This window comes from Carcharodon carcharias, chromosome 32 (assembly GCF_017639515.1).
Source record: "Carcharodon carcharias isolate sCarCar2 chromosome 32, sCarCar2.pri, whole genome shotgun sequence".
Taxonomy (NCBI): Eukaryota; Metazoa; Chordata; class Chondrichthyes; order Lamniformes; family Lamnidae; genus Carcharodon; species Carcharodon carcharias.
This window is the reverse complement of record NC_054498.1, coordinates 16,186,277-16,205,479: the sequence shown is the minus strand read 5'-3', so window position 1 is coordinate 16,205,479 and position 19,203 is coordinate 16,186,277.

Below are 19,203 nucleotides of genomic sequence, written 5' to 3'. Positions count from 1 at the left end.
TGCATGGGAGCACACCACCACTGCAAGTTCCCCTCCAAACCACACACTATCCTGACTTGGAACTATTTTACTGTTCCTTCACTATCACTGGGTCAATATCTTGGAACTCCCTTCCTAACAACACTGTGGATGTCCCTTCACAAGATAGGCTGCGGGGTTCAATAAAGTGAGTCACCACAATCTTCTCAAGGGCAATTAGGGATGGGAAACAAATGCTAGCCTAGCCAGCGATCCCCATATCTCTTGAAAGAATAAACAAAAAAGGGCAATTAGGGATGGGAAACAAATGCTAGCCTAGCCAGCGATCCCCATATCTCTTGAAAGAATAAACAAAAAAGGGCAATTAGGGATGGGAAACAAATGCTAGCCTAGCCAGCGATCCCCATATCTCTTGAAAGAATAACAAATGTGAATTCAGAACCCACTGCTTAGATAATTCCAGCTTCTGAAACTCAACCAAGCATTTATAATGAAGAGTCCTTAAAAATATCAATAAGGAACTCTATTGAAACTGTTTGAACAGATGTTACACCAGGTGGCCTGTCAATCAATGCAGTCCAGCAGAGATTTTTTTTAACATTCATTGACAGCTGCAGCCAGTTTTTCTTTTACAGTTTAAAGAGTCGGGAATTTAGGAAACATTCAGATCACGAAAGTTAAATAGATCTTATCCTCCATTCAAGACCTTTTGCATCTACTGCATCAATTCGTGACTGCCAAGGGTTAAGTCCCATGCAATAGCCAAAGTAGGGTCTGTTTGAACTCAGGACTAAGTTCAAATGGCCTTGCTGAATTTGGGTTTCCCTCTTGTGTAATCATGCCCTGCCCCTTTTACCCAACTAGCATAAATTGGATCTGTTGAAAATGATGGTCGGAATTTCTACATCCAGGTACCGCCCAAAATTTATAAAGGTTTGCAGAGTATTGCCATCTCTGTGAAAATCCGTCCCTAAGTAACTGAAGCAATCAGGGTGCAAGGCCAAAGGGAATGAATTACAGGAAAAATGAAGAAACAAAATATGTGCCCAGAGGAGATGTGAATGGCAGAGTCATGGACAGCAATTCCAAAAATATAGATTTTCAGGTAATTATTCTCCCACAACAATAAACGCCTAAGTTGCACTCTCCACTTTTAACCAAGACTGAAGTCAAGGAATGTTGTCTTAATTACTTGAAGTCTCTACAGGAGTGACAGTCTTTAAAAGGGGGCTAAGTGCTTTTTGTATCCATTTTATCTGCTAGGTCTGCTTTCCTCCAATTGGCTTTTTCCCAAAGAGTCAACGTCTGCCACTAATTAAGACCTCATTAACAGGCTCTGACAGAAAGATGCATTGGGTTTTCTCCTTGGGGAAATTAAGGAAGCAGGTGGCTTATAATTCACCGGTGCAGCTGTATTTAATCCAGTGAAGCAGCTTTGGCAGCACTCAATGTGGATTTTGTTGCGAGTGCAAATCGAGTTAAGATACAGATCAGCTGGGATCACACTGCATGGCGGAACAGACTCAGGGCTGAATAGCTTCCTCCTGGTCCTGTGTTCTTCTGCTGAATGAAGTGGTCCCAGTGTTGCAGTTGGTGAAATGAAATTGAGTATGCAAAGCCCCAAGCCCGTAGATAGCCACCCCATCTACTGCTGTTGATCCTTTTATACCATGCCCTTTACTGACACTTTAACCAGCTGGCGAGTGTGGGCCTCAGGGCTGCTGAGAAGTAAACTCTTGAAGAGCCCCAGCACACTGCTGGGGGACAGTGGTAAAGTGGTAATGTCACTACAGGGATAGGGGTTCAAATCCCACCGTGGCAGCTGGTGGAATATAACTTCAATTAATAAACCTGGAATTATAAATCTAGACTCAGCAAGGGTGACCATAAAACTATCATCGCTTCTTGTAAAAATCCATCTGGTTCACTATTATCCCTTAGGAAAGGAAACCTGCCATCCTTATTCAGTCTGGCCTCCATGTGACTCCAAACCCACAGCAATGTGGTTGACTCTTAACTGCCCTCTTCAATGGCCTTGCAAGCCACTCCATTTCATGAGTGATAAATGCCTATCTTGCCAGTGATGCCCCTCTCCCATGAAAGAATAAAAAAAATCATTGTTTTGCTGCAACCCTTATCCTTTCATCTGGGGAATTGTAAACCTTGTAATCTGATCATTTAAATTAATTGGAACAAAGTGTAAAGAAGTCTGGAACTAACCAACTTGTCAACTTAATGATAGACCCAGAATCTGCTTAGCAATTAACAGCAAGTTTAATGATACTGTTATTAACATGCAAGTCATCCAATGATTTGTTGCAAGGGTGAGATACCCGGTCAATTTCAAATTATCACAGGTTGCTGGACAATTTGCAGTGCTCCTCCATCATTAGCCTCACAATAACAACAGCCCACCTATATGAATTAAACTCACTGAGCAAGTTAAGGCTGGTACTTAACAGTGGAAGGATGAGGCTTTTGTTCTTGAGATGTCACACAACCTCACCGCCCCAGAAAGTTAAACATGGTAACTGTGGAGTCTCATTCCTGTAGGTAGCAAATTGTTGTTAGAGATTTTGAAAATTTAAAGTTTAAAAACTCTTTTTCTTTTCCTCTCTATCTCTTCTTTCACTTTCCAATCCAATCTTTTTTTCCTTCTCCTCATTTCTCTTTCTGCATCTGATTCAACCCAAACTCATCTTCCTTCCTTGTTTTTTTTTGTTTCTTTCTCTAACCTTCTAACCCATTGGTTGAGAAGATGGACAGCTGGCCCCAGATACCTGTTGACCTTGTTGCACCATTACCAGCTCGCAATTCCAGTGCTATATAAATGCAAGTCTTTCTTTCAACTTGCAGAGCAAGTTATTTTTGAGGTGAGGGAAAAGATCTAACAGGAACGCTATGAAATCTAGACCATAATTTTCAATGCAGGTGGAAGATGCAGGTCATGTTTAAAACTTTAATACAGGAATTTTCTAATTTTCTTTTGCTTCTGATTTCAAAATTCAGCAGGTGATAGTACACAAAACAAACGCTTTCATTCAAATGTTGGGATTGTGTCAGTGAATCAGGCTGTATAGATACACTTCTATTAATTTTTTTCAATCTCCCCCTCTTTAAATCAGGACGAATGTCCTTGGTTATTACTTTGCTAAGAACCTACTTAGAATGAATGTCCCTTATTATCACTTATATAATTAGAAAGGAAATAATCAATGGAGGTCACTCTGTGCCTTTGGGTAAATTTTAACAGTGAACAGGCTGGCTGGAGGTAGGCAAATATTGGAGCATAACTTCTGAGCTCCAGGGCGTGGTACAATGGGGGATACCCCAAAGCTGTGCTGCCATGCCCCCACCCCACCCCACCTTCCCACCCCACTCCCCAGAGGTCCCTACCTAAGGGTCGCATGGTAATTGCCTGGGGAGTTCAAACTTCCATTGGGAAATTGACCTGCAATGGGAATCATCTAAAACTCTGAAACTTCGGACAGTTCCGACTGTCTTTCAGCAAATAGTTACCAAGAAGAAGTTAGAAGAATTCAAACCACTTCTAACTTGTGGCTACCTATAGTACTAACCCACTCCTATCCCCCACAGGACACCTCCCATTGCACACCCCACCCCCCCCACCACCACCGACAATCCACAGGACCCCCTGACTACCGTTGTCCCGACCAGCCCCCTCTCCCCCGCGACTCCTCATATGTCTACAACTCACTTCAGAATTTTGGCCCTGGTTTTACATGATTTTTTAAAAAAAATTCTTGTTCAGGGTATGTTGCCAACATTTGTTGCACATTGGTAATAGTCCTTGAACTGAGTGGTTTGGTCGGCCATTTTGGACTGCAGTTAAGAGTCAACCACATTGCTGTGGGTCTGAGGTCACAAGTAGGCCAGACCAGGTAATGATGGCCAGATTTCCTTCCCTAAAGGGCATAAGTGAGCCAGATGGGTTTTACAACTATTGATGATAGCTTCATGCCCACCATCACTGAAAGTCACTTTATATTCCAGGTTTCTTTATTGAATTTAAATTCCACCATCTTCTGTGGAGGGTTTTGAACCCCTGTCTCCTGAACATTAGCCTGGGCCTGTGGATTACTAGCCCGGTGAAGTTATCACTACGCCAGGGTCTCCATCTTTCCATGTGATATAGTCAGGAAAGCAACAGGCTTGCATGTTGGGGGCCCTCATTTCCATATTCAGCCCCGTACCCTGGTCTGAAGCAGTCAGGACTCACTGATGGGCCAGAGTTCAGGAGGCTGGAGGTCAGTGACAATAGTATGGAGCAGTCAGGTAAGTGGCCAGGGGCAATGTCAGGGGCTAAATGGGGGAGGAGAGGGTAAGTCCAAGACAATAGAGACACCAAACCTCCTTGTGGGGCTCACACCTACATTTCTACTTCTCCAATCCCACAAGGGAGCCCAGAAAATAAATTCTAACCTGCCTTTGGCCTCTTCTGGCCCACAGCCATGTTCCCAGCATATTTGGCCAGGTTTGTGGTGCAGGGAGGGGGACGTGAGGTGGTGGTGGGGCGGGTGTTGGGCGGAGCGGGGTTTGAGTGGGTGTAGTGGGGGTGGGGGAGAAACGAGGGGGTGTGGTGGGGTTGGGAGGCGTAGGGGTGGGGTAGGGGGATGGGTGGGGAGGGTCTGATGAAAGCCATAACTACTCCCCGACTCGGGCCTCCAGTTAAAATAGAAGGCCATGAGAGCAGTGGGCGGGTGGGGGGAGGGCGGGGGGCGGGGGCGAAATGGAGTGGGTACGCACCTCCTCCCCGACTCCATCTTAACTGCTTTCCCCAACTGATTCCCTCGAGGGCTGGTGGAATTAAAACCCAGGCTGGTGAGGCAACATTCACCCTGTCCCATAGCCTTTACAATTAATGCAGGATAACATTCACCAAAGAATCACTTGCAAGCAGCCAACTTAACGACACTTAAGCATCATATAAATAGCAGAATATATCATTTCTCCATCATGACAGGAAGGTCTAAAGCTTGGTCTGAATACAAACTGCAGGATTATGGCAGCTATGATTTGGTGAGTGAATACAGAAAAAGGAAATTTGGATACATTGTTGGGCCAGAATCATCCCGAGTTTGCACTAAGTGTGGTAGCGAGTGGGAGAAAATAAGTTTTATCCGCCAGCTGCAATGGGGGGGTTTCTCACGCTGTATCTTACCAGTTCGTCCAAGTCCTGTTGGGTCCCGCCTCATTCATGATGTATTCGCAGGAAAATGCTCCTCATCGCTGGTGGGCAGGCTCGAATCGTTGTGATCTCAGCGCTTCCTCACTCCAGGCCCCATATTTGAAGCGCACCAGAGCGCAGCCGACTCCATATCTCCAGACCAGGACTGCTCCAGGCGACAGACGGCCCCCAAAGCAAAGGAGGCAGCAGCACCCCCCACCCCCAAATTTAGTGACGCCTTTCTGGGACACCTGCTGGAAGGCCCCTGTGATGTCCTCTACCCCCACCATTCTGATTGCAGGAGGTCCACCCACCAGAGTCACCAATCCGGCCTGGGAGGCGGTTGTAGTGATGGTGCAGGAAGAGGGTGAATGCTCTCATCGGTTCCACCAGGGTAACTCACTCCTCTCATCTCTCTCAACTCACACACTCACAAACCCATCTCACACCCAGTTGGATCTCACACCTCAAGGGACAACACCACTAACTCTCACACACACCCTCACATCTCCATCAGGCTCATACCCTCTCGAACCCACATCCTCATCCTGCCCATGTCTCCACTCACCACACAAACATTCCACCCAGTGCCATGTGTCCCTCTCACACTCTCTCCATCTGTTTTCATACAGGAGAAGCTGGCTCACATCAACAGGGAGAGGTCCCAGACCGGGGGGTGGAGTGACCCACATTAAGCCCCTCACTCACTTTGAGGAGTGTGCCGTTGAACTGACCGGTGAGGGTGTGGACCCTGCCTGTGGTGATGGTGAGGTCAGCGGTGAACACCCTCGTGAGGATCCTGCACCACATCATCCCTCTCTCAACACAACTGTGAGTGTCTCTCTCTCTCCTGCTTCTGACTCTGCTGCCCTGCACTAATTATCTCTACTTTAGTTCACAGGGAGCTCTGCCAAGCGACCGACACCCTCAGCCAGCCAATCCCTCAGCTCCATCCACATCCTCACCTCCAGCCAAGAGGACGCCTCCTCCATTGAAGAGTTGGAAATAAGCAGCCTGGAAGACCCGTCACAGCGCTTCCCCACACCCTGCACCAGCGCAGAGACACACACCTCGGTGGGACCTAGATCTAGAGCAGGATCAGGTTCACAATCTGGTGGTCACCGCACGGACACATGTCTGCAGCAGGAGGAGGCAGGTTCAGCTGAGCTCCCCGGCATTTGGAGAACTGCTGGGGAAGAGGCATCTGAGAGACCCGAGTCAGATGACGAGCTTCTGGATTCGGCCTTACAGCTCATCGTGGAGAATCAGCAGTAGGCAGGTGAACATCACGTAGAGCTATTGTAAGCCCTCAGCAGAGTGGCACATGAGTGGAGGTGTGTGTCCGCCTGTGCTCTGATGAAGTGCCGCCTACGTGTGTGTGTGTGGTGGTCTCCATGGGGAGGAGGGCGGACGCCATGCAGACCCTGGCCCAGCAGAACGTGGAGATGCGCGCAGACCTGCGCTCCATCGTGGTAGCCATGGGTGAGTTCCTGCAGTGGAAATGTGAGAGGGAAATGGGGGTCCCTTGATGTCCCCCCAGGTGCTCCTCCCCCTCTAGGAATCAGTCCGGGGCCCCCTGGGCACCCGAAGGGAGGAGGAGAGGCAGCTGGACACACCTGGGTCATCCACTGCGGAATCTCAGAGGCTGTCCACTCCCTCCGAGTCCCCTTTGCCTGTGACCCCCTCAGCCTCATCCTCTGTCACCGCAGAGGGAGCAGCTGGGGCACAGGGGGACAGCCAAAGCAAGCTCTCAAGGCCTCGACTCTCCAGAGGATGCAAACCCAAAGTCATCAGAGGCAACAGGGCCAACCATTCCACAGGCTGTCTCCACCCCTGCTGCCTGATGTCAGGGCAGCACCTAGAAGTGGTAGGCCTAGAAAAGTGAAGAAATTCTGATCACAGCTCCCCCAGTCACCCATATCCTTTCCCCCATCACTGTCAACCCCCCTGAAATCACCTTCCACCTCCCCACCATGACCTACCAACCCGAACCCTCATCTTTCCAGGATGTCCAGGTGAACGTGTACATTCCCTACCTTCCTGAGAATCCCACCTCCATCCTTCTGTTTCCCACTCCCAGGGTCCATGTCTGTCTCCGAGTCCCCACCAACCACCCTCGCCGTCCCTTCTACTGCAACTGACGCACCCTCACCCTTCCACTCCTCCAGCTCCCTCTGCCCCCTCTCATACTCACCATTCCTTCCAACCACGCCCACCCTCAGTTCCTTCCCAGGAAGCAGTCATTGACTCCACCGACCCTCCCTTGCACGTTCACCTGAACATATCCCCCCCTCCCCCTTACTCCCTTCTCCAGCCTTACTCCGTCTCATCCCTGGACACCTTTCCCCCTCCAAACTCCTTCCTGCCTCCAAATTCCCTTCCTCCTCATGGACACCTGGACCCGTCTAAACTCCTTCCCCCATCCAAACTCCCTCCTCCCTGCAGACAACTTCCCCCCTCTGAACTCCTTACAGCTTCCTCCCCCCTTACACCTACCTTCCCATGCTGCATTCTGTCCCATTGCACCCGTCTCCCCCGTACTCCCTCCCCTACCCACAACCCCACCCACCCTGACACCTTCGTCCCCCCCCTCCCAACCTTACTTCCTCAACAACTTCATTTCCCCCCGACAACCTCACCTTACAGACACCTCCCCTCCCAAGCAAACCACCCCCCCACACACAGTACACCTTCACCTCCCAGTCAAAACTAAACTTTCCTCTCCACCTCCCCTCCCCAACCCCTGGGTACACCTTCCTCTCCCACTCACAGCTGGGCCTTCCTCTTCATACCCCGCACCCCCCCCCACCCCCCCAACAACTCGCCAATCATCCATAGCAGCCCAAGGCCAAGATTGTGATGTTCCAAAACAGTCTTGAGACATCAGTGGAGACCTCCCACCTTCCATGAGCCGCTTCATGGCAGAGCCACGTCCATAAGGATCCACCTAGAATGTGAAGCATGTGTTCCTCGAGGGTTCGACTGCTGAGGGTCTCCAGCATCTTCTTCTCCCCGGATGTCCGCGATCTTGAGCGAGCCCCTGACGGTGAGTCCCGACTTCTGCCCACCTCACTTGTGCAGACGTGCTCTGGGTCAGCATGCTTTCCCACTGGCCTGATGGGAATTCTGGCCTTAGGGGGAACGATTCCGTCCGGGCCTTACATTGCACTCCCTTACCGGCTGGCAAATCGGGTTCATTCCAGCCTCCAGCAGGATTTGGTGGACACTATTGGATGATCCTGCTGTGCTTTCATGCCGGTGAGAAACTGACTTCTGCCCGTCAAGCTGATTTGGGCATACCCTGCCCACATGATGCCCAATGCCAACAGAGACTGAAAATTCTGGTCTAGAGTCTGATTACAGAAAGCTATGGCATTTAATCTTGATTTTGATCGGCAATTGTCAACATTTTTACAAGAGTACTGTAGACCGGCATCTCCACAGAGCAGCACCCCTTCAGTACTACACTGAGCGTATCAGCTTATATTAGGTTCTCATCTCTGGAGTGGGCCTAAGCAGCCCTCTGACTCAGGCGAGAGTGCTACCCACTGAGCCGCAGCTAAAACATGTCGCTCTGCTAAATACTTGTAAATATTTGCAGGAATTTGTAAAATCCAGTTATTTACCTCCAGTTGTCTAAATTGGCAAAATGCTCTAATCCTATTTAGACTGTGGAGATTCAAGGCACAGTCACATTCCCTGTTAATGGGACGATGTGTGTGTGTGTTGCATCTGGAATCTGGTGCTCACTTATCAGAAGCATGATCTGATTGAAAATCATGCAGAAAGAAGGGACCTCTGCTGTTTCAGCCATGAGATTGATTAATATTACTACCTCAGGGGGGAGAGAGAGAGAGAGAGATAGAGAGAGAGAAAGAGAGAGTTGTATCTGGCTGCGGGACTGAGATAATTTATGTGATAAGATTAGGATTCCTACAAGCAGGAAGAGATCAGTCAACAATGGACAGTGACAACACTTGCAGCAAAAGCAACTGGCTACAGAGAACGATCTTGGCTGTGAGGCTTTCATTGAAAAGAAAATTGAAATCAAAGGCAAAATTGTCGCTTAGATCAGAAGATAAAACGAAAACAATTACCCAATCAAGAGTATATTCAAAAGTAAGTCAGAGAAATTTTAATCGTGGACAACTTAAAATCTCAATTTATTATAGCAGTTCATTTTGTTTAATAATATTGGCAGTGAAGGAAAAGATAACAGGCTAGAGAGAAAGAGTAATACATGGGGGAAAGTTCTTCACAAGTGTAATGGCTTTCACTTTAAGATCAGTTCAACTGAGTCGGGGGTCATGTGATTTGTTCAACAACTGTGTGGCTAGTGCTGGGGATTAAATCCTAGGGAAGTGTTTCCTAGGGAAAGATGGCTGTATAAGGGGCTGGCTGGATACAAGCAGCCATGGAAGCTCTTGTGTAAATAAAGTTTGTTCTGTTTGACTAAGAAGCACCCCCCCCCCCGCCACCAGAGCGTGTTTCTACAATGCAGCGAGTGGTTAGGATCGGGAACGCACTGCCTGAGAGTGTGGTGGGGAGGCAGGTTTAATCAAGGCATTCAAGAGGGAATTGGATTGTCTTCCGAAAAAGATAAAATTCCGGGGCTATGGGGAGAAACGCTCTTGGTGAACTGCTCCTTCGGAGAGTCGGCATAGACACAATGGGCTGAATGGCCTCGTTCTGTGCGGTAACCATCCTGTGATTTTGGGAAATGAAAAGGCTCTTTTAAAAACAAATGGTGGACAAACTAAATGTAAATGAGCGATGTTTGGCTCCCTAACAACAGTCATTAGAGCAGAGTCACTGTAACTGGCAAGTATTACTTTGCAGTGAACTTCAAAGTAAGCTATTGGGTTACAATGTTAGAAATGCAGGTCCCTTTAAGAGCAAACCAGGACATGTCTCAGAGTGAATTGAGAGCAGGTGATGCTCATTGAAGTCTGTACTTAAGAGCTGGGGTTTTCCCCAACCCCCGAGGAGGAGGGTTTTTTGGTTTTTGGTCAGGGAGAGTATGCAGAAGGGAAGAGTGGAAACTGGTATTTGTACTGAAAGATAGTTTAACAATAAAACATTCGTGATTCATAGGATGTCTCCTGCTTCCTGATTCGGTATATGGATATTCACCTTTTTAAAGTTGAGTCATAATATATCAGAATCACTGGGTTCAAAGGCGCAAATGCACCTTCCTAACAGCCTGAAACCACAACAGATATAAAACTGCTCTGACTAAATTGATTTTGAACAATCTGCTGTTTTATTGCCTTCCAAGCCTCATTAGCGTCAAACCACCTTCTACACTGATTTCTTCACAGTTGCTTCCATAGATTTTTGGAAGTTAATATTCTTGCATGTGTGTGATTTGGTGCCATCAGTGAAAATCAACAGATGTGTTATTTTTTGCAAGATCTTCAGTCTTCATCTTGTGAGGACTAATGTTGCTTGTTGGATAGACAAAACCTGGGAAAACGCTTTTAGACTGAATCCATGGCAATGAGCGTCAGAGAGAAAGGGAATGGGAGCCATACAGAAGTAGATATATGGAGAGACACAGATAGATAAGAAGATTTATCTAATGTTTTTCACATCCAATGGACATCTCAAAACACTTTGCAAGCAGATGAAGTACTTTTTTGAAGTGTAGTCACTGTTAAAATGTAAGAAACAGCAACCAATTTGCACACAACAAACTCTCTCAAACATCAGTATGATAATGGGCAGATTATCTGCACTTTTGTGATGTTGATTGAGGGATAAATATCGGCCAGCCCTTGGGGTAACTCCCTTACCACTCTTTGAAAAGATCCATTGGATCTTTTACATCCACCCGAGCAGGCAGATAGGGGCCTCGTTTAATATCTCATCCGAAAAACAGCACCTCTGACAGTGCAGCACTCTCTCAGGAGTGTGAGCCTTGATTTTTTTTTTTTTGTGTGTGCTTGTGCCCTGGGGTGGAACATTGTAGGCAGTGGGAGTTCCACGTTTCCTCTTTTTGGGGAGGCCTGCTGCATTAGGTGCTAATCAGGCATTTAAGTGGGCAGTGTCAGGCCTCCCCTGGGATGAAGTACCCCAGGGGCAGATGTCCTACTTGCCAGACCAATAAGGGGCTAACAGCTCCCTATTGCCTTGCAGTTCCATCAGGATGTGGGTGGCTGGCATTAAAACAATGGATACTTTAATCAAGTGGAGTGTAACTCAGGAAGAAAAACACTGCTGCAAATACCGAACAGCTCAAGCAGCACCTGTGGAGAGCAAAATCCAGTTAATGTTTCACCGGAACTGGAAAACGTTAGATATAACATGTGTTACGGGGGAGAGAAAGGGAGGGACAGGCTCTGCAACAAGTGGGAGGGGGTTAAATGACAAGAGGAGATGATGACGCAAGGCGGTAATAGAACAAGCAAAGAAACTGAAAATGAAGAATACTGATTCACTGTGGCCAGTTTTCCACTGCTGTCCAAGCTGGACATCATAGTCACAGTTGGTGAGAAAGAGGAGAGAGCAGAATAGATGCGAGGCATACTGGAATTCATTCTTGGGACGTGAGCGTCACTGGAATGGCCATCCTTCATGCCCTGAACAGGTGGTGATGAGCTTCAATAAGCTTGCTGGGTCACTGCAGAATGCAGTCAAGAGTCAAACATTGTTGGTGTGCGGACTGAAGCAACATGTAGGCCAGACCGGATAAGGACAGCATGGTACCCTTCTACAAAGGGTATGAGTGGAGTGGAGTGACAGAAGAGCCAAAAAAACTGCAGAGGCTGGAACACTGAAAGCAAAACTGAAACTGCTGGAAATACTTAAGAGCATCTGGCAGCATCTGTGAAAGGTCTTTGACCTGAAACACTAACTCTCCACAGGTGCTGCCAGATGCTGTATTTGCAGTATTTTATATTCTTATTACATGAGTGGACCAGTTAGGTTTATAAAACAATAACCAACAGCTTCATGTCTAGAATTGTCTGTGTTTTGCATTTAAAAAGTGTCAGACGAGAACTAATTTTCTGACTGGGGGTTCCTGGACCAAGTGTCTCACTTACTGGATGCCCAGATTTGAAATGTCCGCTGGGGGTAATTTTACCAACCATTTATTCAAATGGTTAGAAAGTCAGCCTGTATGTTCAAAATAGACCCCTGAGCATGAACTGTTTAGGATTTGTAGGTAAAAGCTAGTAAATGACTAGTGGCGATATTGATGGATGGACAGTGATTGTATTTGCATAACAATCCTCTGTATGTTGCATATTAAATTTATATGCACCTTTAACATAACGAAATGTCCCAAGGCACTTCACAGGGGTGTTATGACACTGGGCCACATAAGGAGATGTTAGGGCAGAAGACCAAATTTTGGTCAAAGACGTAGGTTTTAAGGAGTGTTTTAAAAGGAGGTAGATAGGTGAAGAGGTACAGGGAGAGAATTCCAGAGCTTGGGGCCTAGGCATGTGAAGGCATGACCAGTAATGTTGGGGCAATTATAACTAGGGATACACAAGAGGCCAGAATTAGAGGAGTGTAGATATCTTGGAGGGTTGTGGTACTAAAGGAGATGACAGAGATCTAGAGGGGTGAGGCCATGGAGAGATTTGAATACAATGATGAGAATTTTAAAATCAAGGTGTTACTTGATTGGGAGCCAATGTAAGTCAATGAGCACAGGAGTGATAGGGGACTGGGCTTGCTGTACTAATGTTTAGTTAAATGGGTTAACGACCCACTTAACTTGTTAACAAAGGATGTGCCCTCGGTGAGGGGGTTGCAGGCAATGTTGCAGAGTGGGTCCCGGTTACTGCAGGGACGGACAACCTCAGGTCAGGAGAGCTGGTGGTGGGTCCCACGCTGAACCCCAGTATTGACAGTATCCACAACTGACCAAGCGTCAAGCACTGCAGGCCGAGTTTCTCGGTGGTTTCATGTGATTCTAGATTTCCTGGCACCTATGGGCATGATCCTGATGCAGTCCTTAGTCATTTTCCTTATCCTGATCCCTCCAAGTGGACTGATGAGGAGTTGGGTATCCCTCCAATTGATGAAGAATAACTTGAACCTGCTTTCCTGAAATGTGTTTCCTTAATGGACGTTTCTGCAGAAGTCCATCTGACACTCGGAGAGATCGCTTTATTATAAATTAAATTGGAATAAATATATTTTACCTGGACAGTGGAAAAAAAAAATGAGCATGCTGTGAGTTCATCCCCAATATTGGCAGCTATATTTCCAGCTAAGGTTATTGTCCTCTCCTTTATTCAGTCTAATCTTACTCGACCCTGCGAGGACATTCTGATGATGAAGCACTTTGGCAATGCTTCTCCCAACTGGACCGCATGGCCCAATTCTATTTCATTCGGTGAATTGCACTTCCAACCTCTACCTTACCTTAACGAGGTATCAGATAATGCTGCAGGTATGTCAATCTGCATAAAATCAACTGTGGATATGAAATGCCTGCCAAGTGTTGCCAGGATTCAACTCCACATGGTGACTGCTGAGTGATAGGTTATCCTTCAGATGAATGACTGAAAAACTATTGTGTACAGTTCCAATGTTTGCACTGTTGGCCAGAAGCCTTGTTCATCAGTGGTACTCACCCAGAAACTCAGGCACACAATTTTCAGATAACAGAATGGAATTCCCAAACCCTGCTCCTCACCATCAGCCACATTATGGGAATGTCACTGGACCAGCAATTTGGAGGTCTGGAGAAAATATCTGGGGACATGAATTTAAAACCCATCCCGGTAACAGATAATTAATAAATCTGGAATTGAAAAACTGGTGTCCACGATGGTGACCATCATCAATTGTAAAGAACACTATCTGGTTCACCAATAACCTTCAGGGAAGGAAATCTAGCTGTCATACCTGGTCTGGCCTACATGTGACTCCAGACCCACAGCAATGTGTTTGACACTTAACTGCCTTCTGCAATGGCCTAGCAAGTCACTCAGTTCAAGTGCAATCAGGGATAGGCATCAAATGCTGGCCCATTAAACCCATCCACAATCTTGGGTCCTTCAGCAAACACTTACTCATCCAAAGGGCTCTGCTGATTTTAGGCAAAGCCAGAGCTCTAACCAGTTACACTCACCGTGTTAATTCGAGTGATCAGATTCTGGTTGTGACTACGAACAATTAGGAGTGTTGCTTACTTTGCTTTTGATTTTACTGTCCTGTGTGTATAGCGGGCAAATCACATCAGCACCAATGTACCCCGGTTACTTGGGAGAAACTGGGTGTTGAAGTTCAGCCACTATTGCAACGTAAGGAAACATGGCAGCCCAACTGCACACAGCAAAGAGCAGGTCTACCCTTTAGTAATGTTTAGTTGAGGAACAAAAGTTGGCCAGGACACACAATCATTACATCTCAAAAACATATCTCTATCTGCGTGAAAGCACAGAAGTGAAAGCTTTCCCTCCTCCATGATATTAACAGTGTAGCCATTGAATACCCTTTTACAGGCAATCACCGCACTTTTTCTCAAATTTGAAATGGCTTCTGTGATGGAGAGTTTTCTTCCTTTAGTGATATTCTGAAACGTAATTATGTTCCATAACTGTGAGTCGCAGCAGATGTTGCCTTTACTGGCAGAATGGAAACTGCACAATATTCACTAAACATTAATTCTGGAAGATTAGCGCTAAACTCATCTTTGAGTTCCCACAAGCAACAATGAGGTGAATGTCCATTTTGGTGATGTTGGCCAGGAAGCAAGGGAGAAGACCCCTCATCTTCTAAAAGTGCTGTAGAATCTTTCACGCTCATCTGGGGAAGAAAACGGGCACTTCGAAATTTAGCCAAACGGTGACGCCTCTGACAGTGCAGCACTCCTTCAGAGGAGGCAGACGATCCCTGCTTAAGAGTACACCAGTCAATTAAATGTTGCACTCCTTAATTCACATTCTTCCAATATTATCTTTGCCTTTTCACACCTTTATGTGGAGTTGACATCTAATTAAGCAGTTAGTTAGTGTCATTGTCCAGAAAAGGTAGAGGTCACAAACCTTCGCCAGAGGTCCTCTGCAAGGGCGTACACTCTGACTATGATACCACAGGCTGGCCATATACAAGATGTTGCTGAAATTTTGTGGATCTTGGCGATTGCGTGGTGATGAAGCAGCCCAGGGCACACTTAACCTCTACTGAAGGCCGTGAGTGGTCCTTGTCAACTATAGCTCAGCGATCCAGGGCCCAGCAGGCAACACCAACATTTCCTGGGCTCACTCCTCATCTGTCTCGCAGCTTCCAGAAAGATTTACATTTCCACAATCCTGTCAGACACGTCTTGGGAAATTCTGATTGAGCCTTCAGTAAAAATGGAACGTTGCCACGTTGGTCCCAAGAGTAACATTGGGCAGTGATATATGTATTCCAGCTGTATATATTGTGGAAGATAAAGGCAGTGGCTGATGATTCGATTTACCCTTCCTTTGCTAGAGAGTACGATTTGGTATCTTTGCATTTCAAAGATGTTAATATTTCATGAAGTGACTAAAGTGAGAAATTAAAATCTATAATTCAATACTTGACGAGCAAATTTAGCAATATGTTATGCTAACTATTTTAAGTTGTGGAAATAAATGGTGCTGACATTTTGAAGAAAAGATACAAATGCTGCGGGGGGCAGTGGGGGGCGGGGGGGCCGGGGGGCATGGGGGTGGGGGGGCACATGCCCTTTCCAATATATTCCCGCAGAGGCACCACCCCCACCCCCTTCCCACATGGGAGTGTAGTGGGAAGGCTACAAATCGAGCTGGGATTCGGATATCCCTGGCTCTGCGGAGGGATTCTCGTTGGGCCTTGTGGAGATCAGGCTTCCCCTCAGCCTGAACTGTGTCAACAACATATGGATGGCCTGGGCTCTCAGCCCATGTGTTCTTGACCTTTACCACCCTGGCTTATTGAGGTCATTGCTGGATCTTGGGCATCCAGTAGGAATGCCCGCGAAATGCTCTCCTGGGTGGTTGACAGCATTCTCCAAACTGGCAAGCTCTACCACCTAGAAGGACAAGGGCAGCAGATGCATTGGAGCACTATCCTTTGCAAGTTCTCCTCCAAGCAGCACACCATTTCTGACTAGGAACTATACTGTTGTTCCTTCACTGCTGTTGGTCAAAATCCTGGAACTTGGTCCCTGACAGCACTCTACACCACATGGACTGCAACGGTTCAAGGCGACGACTCACCATCACCTTCTCAAGGGCAGTTAGGGATGGGCAACAAATGTCAGCCTAGTCTGCGATACAATCTTGCCATGAAAGAATAAAAAAGAAATTGGGGCCAACTGATGGCCAGGCTGAAGTAAGGCTTGGGCCGCACCCCTCCATAGAGCAGGTGAATCTTTGTTCTGATACTGGCCAGTCTATTAAGGGGGAGAAAGGTGGGCAGCTGTGGTCTCTTTTCTGGAGGTGAGAAAAGGTAGAGAAGGTGGTTTGTTAATTGCCCGCTCCCTATCCCGGCAGAAGTTTGTTGTCTAGTCCAGTGCTTGAAATGTGGAAATGGAATGAGTGCATGCCATTGGCATTGAACTGAAGGAACCCCTCCTGACTAAACTAATGTTGGCTGGGTCAGTGTCAATGGTTCCAGGTAGGAATATCCTGGCAAGTACTTTAGGATCCAGCCCTACAGGTATTTGACCTCCAGCTGTCTGTGTAATAATACATTGAATGGTGTGCTCTGATTCCTTACAGTCAAGCCTGAAGAGTTCATTTCCCCAATAATGCAGAAATTGTCATTCAGCTTCACAAATGTTAACTTATGTCCCTCCCTAACAGCACGGTGGGTGTATCTTCACCACATGGACTGCAACGGTTCAAGAAGGCAGCTGACTAACACCTTCTCAAGGGCAACTAGGGATGGCTTCTTATGGCTAGGTGTAACACCTTACCATCTCTTTGAAATTCAAACTACTCTGGTTTATCTAAAAATGCAAATGTTCTTCACACTTCTAAAGCTTCAGCCATGTTTGCATATTTAGCATTTCAAACCTAGCTTCTCTTCTGATAACTCGAAAGCTCCAGGCCAGCTGTCTACAATTCAATTAAACCCATCCCTCTGACACAACCTCACACAGAGAAACTGATCCAAACCCCACTATTAACCTATCTTTACAATAAGTCACAATATTATGAAAATTATTATATCTTCATGACAGTTTGCAACCTCCATGATAACCCGAGGGCCAACATAAAGTTCGAGCCTTACTAGATTGGAATTATCACGTGACAGGTTAATGTCTCCTGCCTGTTGCAATGATGCTGGTTACACTCTCTCCTTTATTACAATAGCAGATGGAGGAATTCCATGGAGATGTGTTAATGCAGTTTCACACTCGTGCCCAGCAGTGTCATTTCAACCCTGTATCATTTTTAGTGAAACCTCTTTGATATGGTAACAATGAACACAACTGTTTATACACTTGCCACAAATGCAAAACTCCACAGACGCTGGAAACTCTTTGTTTCTGTACATGTCCCATAACTACTCCCTTCTGCCTTGCACTATCATCCCCTTTGATATTTAATCACTCCTGCCCTCCATTTATCTTGTTCTCCTCTCCTTACCCCATACTTTTTTCTCTAGCTCTGTACATGCTCAAAACCAGTTAAATCTCTAACTTCTTTCAAGTTCAGATGAAAGGCCAATAAATTGAGTTGTTAACTCTCTCTGCAGATGTTGCCTGACCTGCTGAGTGTTTCCAGCAATTTTGTTTTTAGTGTAAGTTCCAACAAACACTTTTAGGCTTGTGGTAATGGAAGAGGAAGGTAGATCAAATGGCTGGTGCTGTTAACTGTTACCTTGATTTCTTGAAACCACACTGAGTTGCTGAAACCTCATGTACTTCAGTCTCTGTGGCATCATTTATGAGTGGCCTGGTATGGAAAGTATGGTTATAATGTAAATTTGTAGACCCACCACCTGCCCCTTTAAGGCCATGCTCTAAGTATAGGCAAAACCCAGGCAATTATATCTAGCTGTTTGGTAGGACAGAACTTGAGTATTGCTGAAAAAAGAGACATGCTGTCAAAGCTTTTCATCTTTCACTCATCAGGAAAAATTTGCAAGAATACCAAATTGTAAAGAGAACAACAATTTATACTGCATGAGAAGAGAGTGCTGATTGATTGGCAAATGGACTCTGGTAGAGGCTTGCCATGGCAAATGCACAAGTAACTGACAACTGACAGCTGCCAAGCTTTGTTTAAATTTAAACCAGGCAGGTGGACTCTGGTCAAGGCACTTCCTTGGGGAATGCACCAGGGAATGGCTGTCCCCTAAACTTTTGCTCAGTTGAAAAAGGCACAATGTGTACATGCACTAGTCATAAATTGAGGCACATCAGAGGGTAATAATTGGAACTCTTGTACATTTTATGTTCCCGGTAAATGCCTGGCTTTTGTCCTCTCCTGCTTTTAGCTTCTTCTGCACCTGTAATGATGTGTGATGTCTGAGCACATGACACCTGAAGTGTGCCAGATGTACATTAGAGATGAGATTTGTCAGTGTCAGCTATGGCTCAATTGGTAGCACTCTTTAATCTGTGTCACAAGGTTCTGGGTTCAAGTCCCCCTCTAGTGACTTGGGCCTCCCAATCAACGGGCCTGCCACCCAGTTAAAAATAGTAGCAGGCTCCTGATGCTGTAGGCCCAATCAAAGAGCTGGCAGCTCTGAAACCTCAGCAGCATTACTAGCTGACTCCTGGCTTTGAGCGCAAACATCAAGGCTGACACTCCAGTGCAGTCCTGAGGGAGTTCTGCACTGTCAGAGGTGAATACATGAATGGGAGGATACTGAGAGGAAGTGAGGACCACCATTGGAGGGCATGTCCATAGATCACTGAAGATAGCAGGACAGGTGGATAAGTGGTTAAGAAGTCATATGGAATACTTTCCTTTATTAGCTGAAGCATAGACTATAAGAGTAAGGAGCTTAAAGAGTAAAATACTAGTTAGGCACAACTTGGGTACTCTGTGCAGTTCTGGTCACCTCATTAGAGAAAGGATGTTGAGGGTACAGAGGAGCTTTATGAA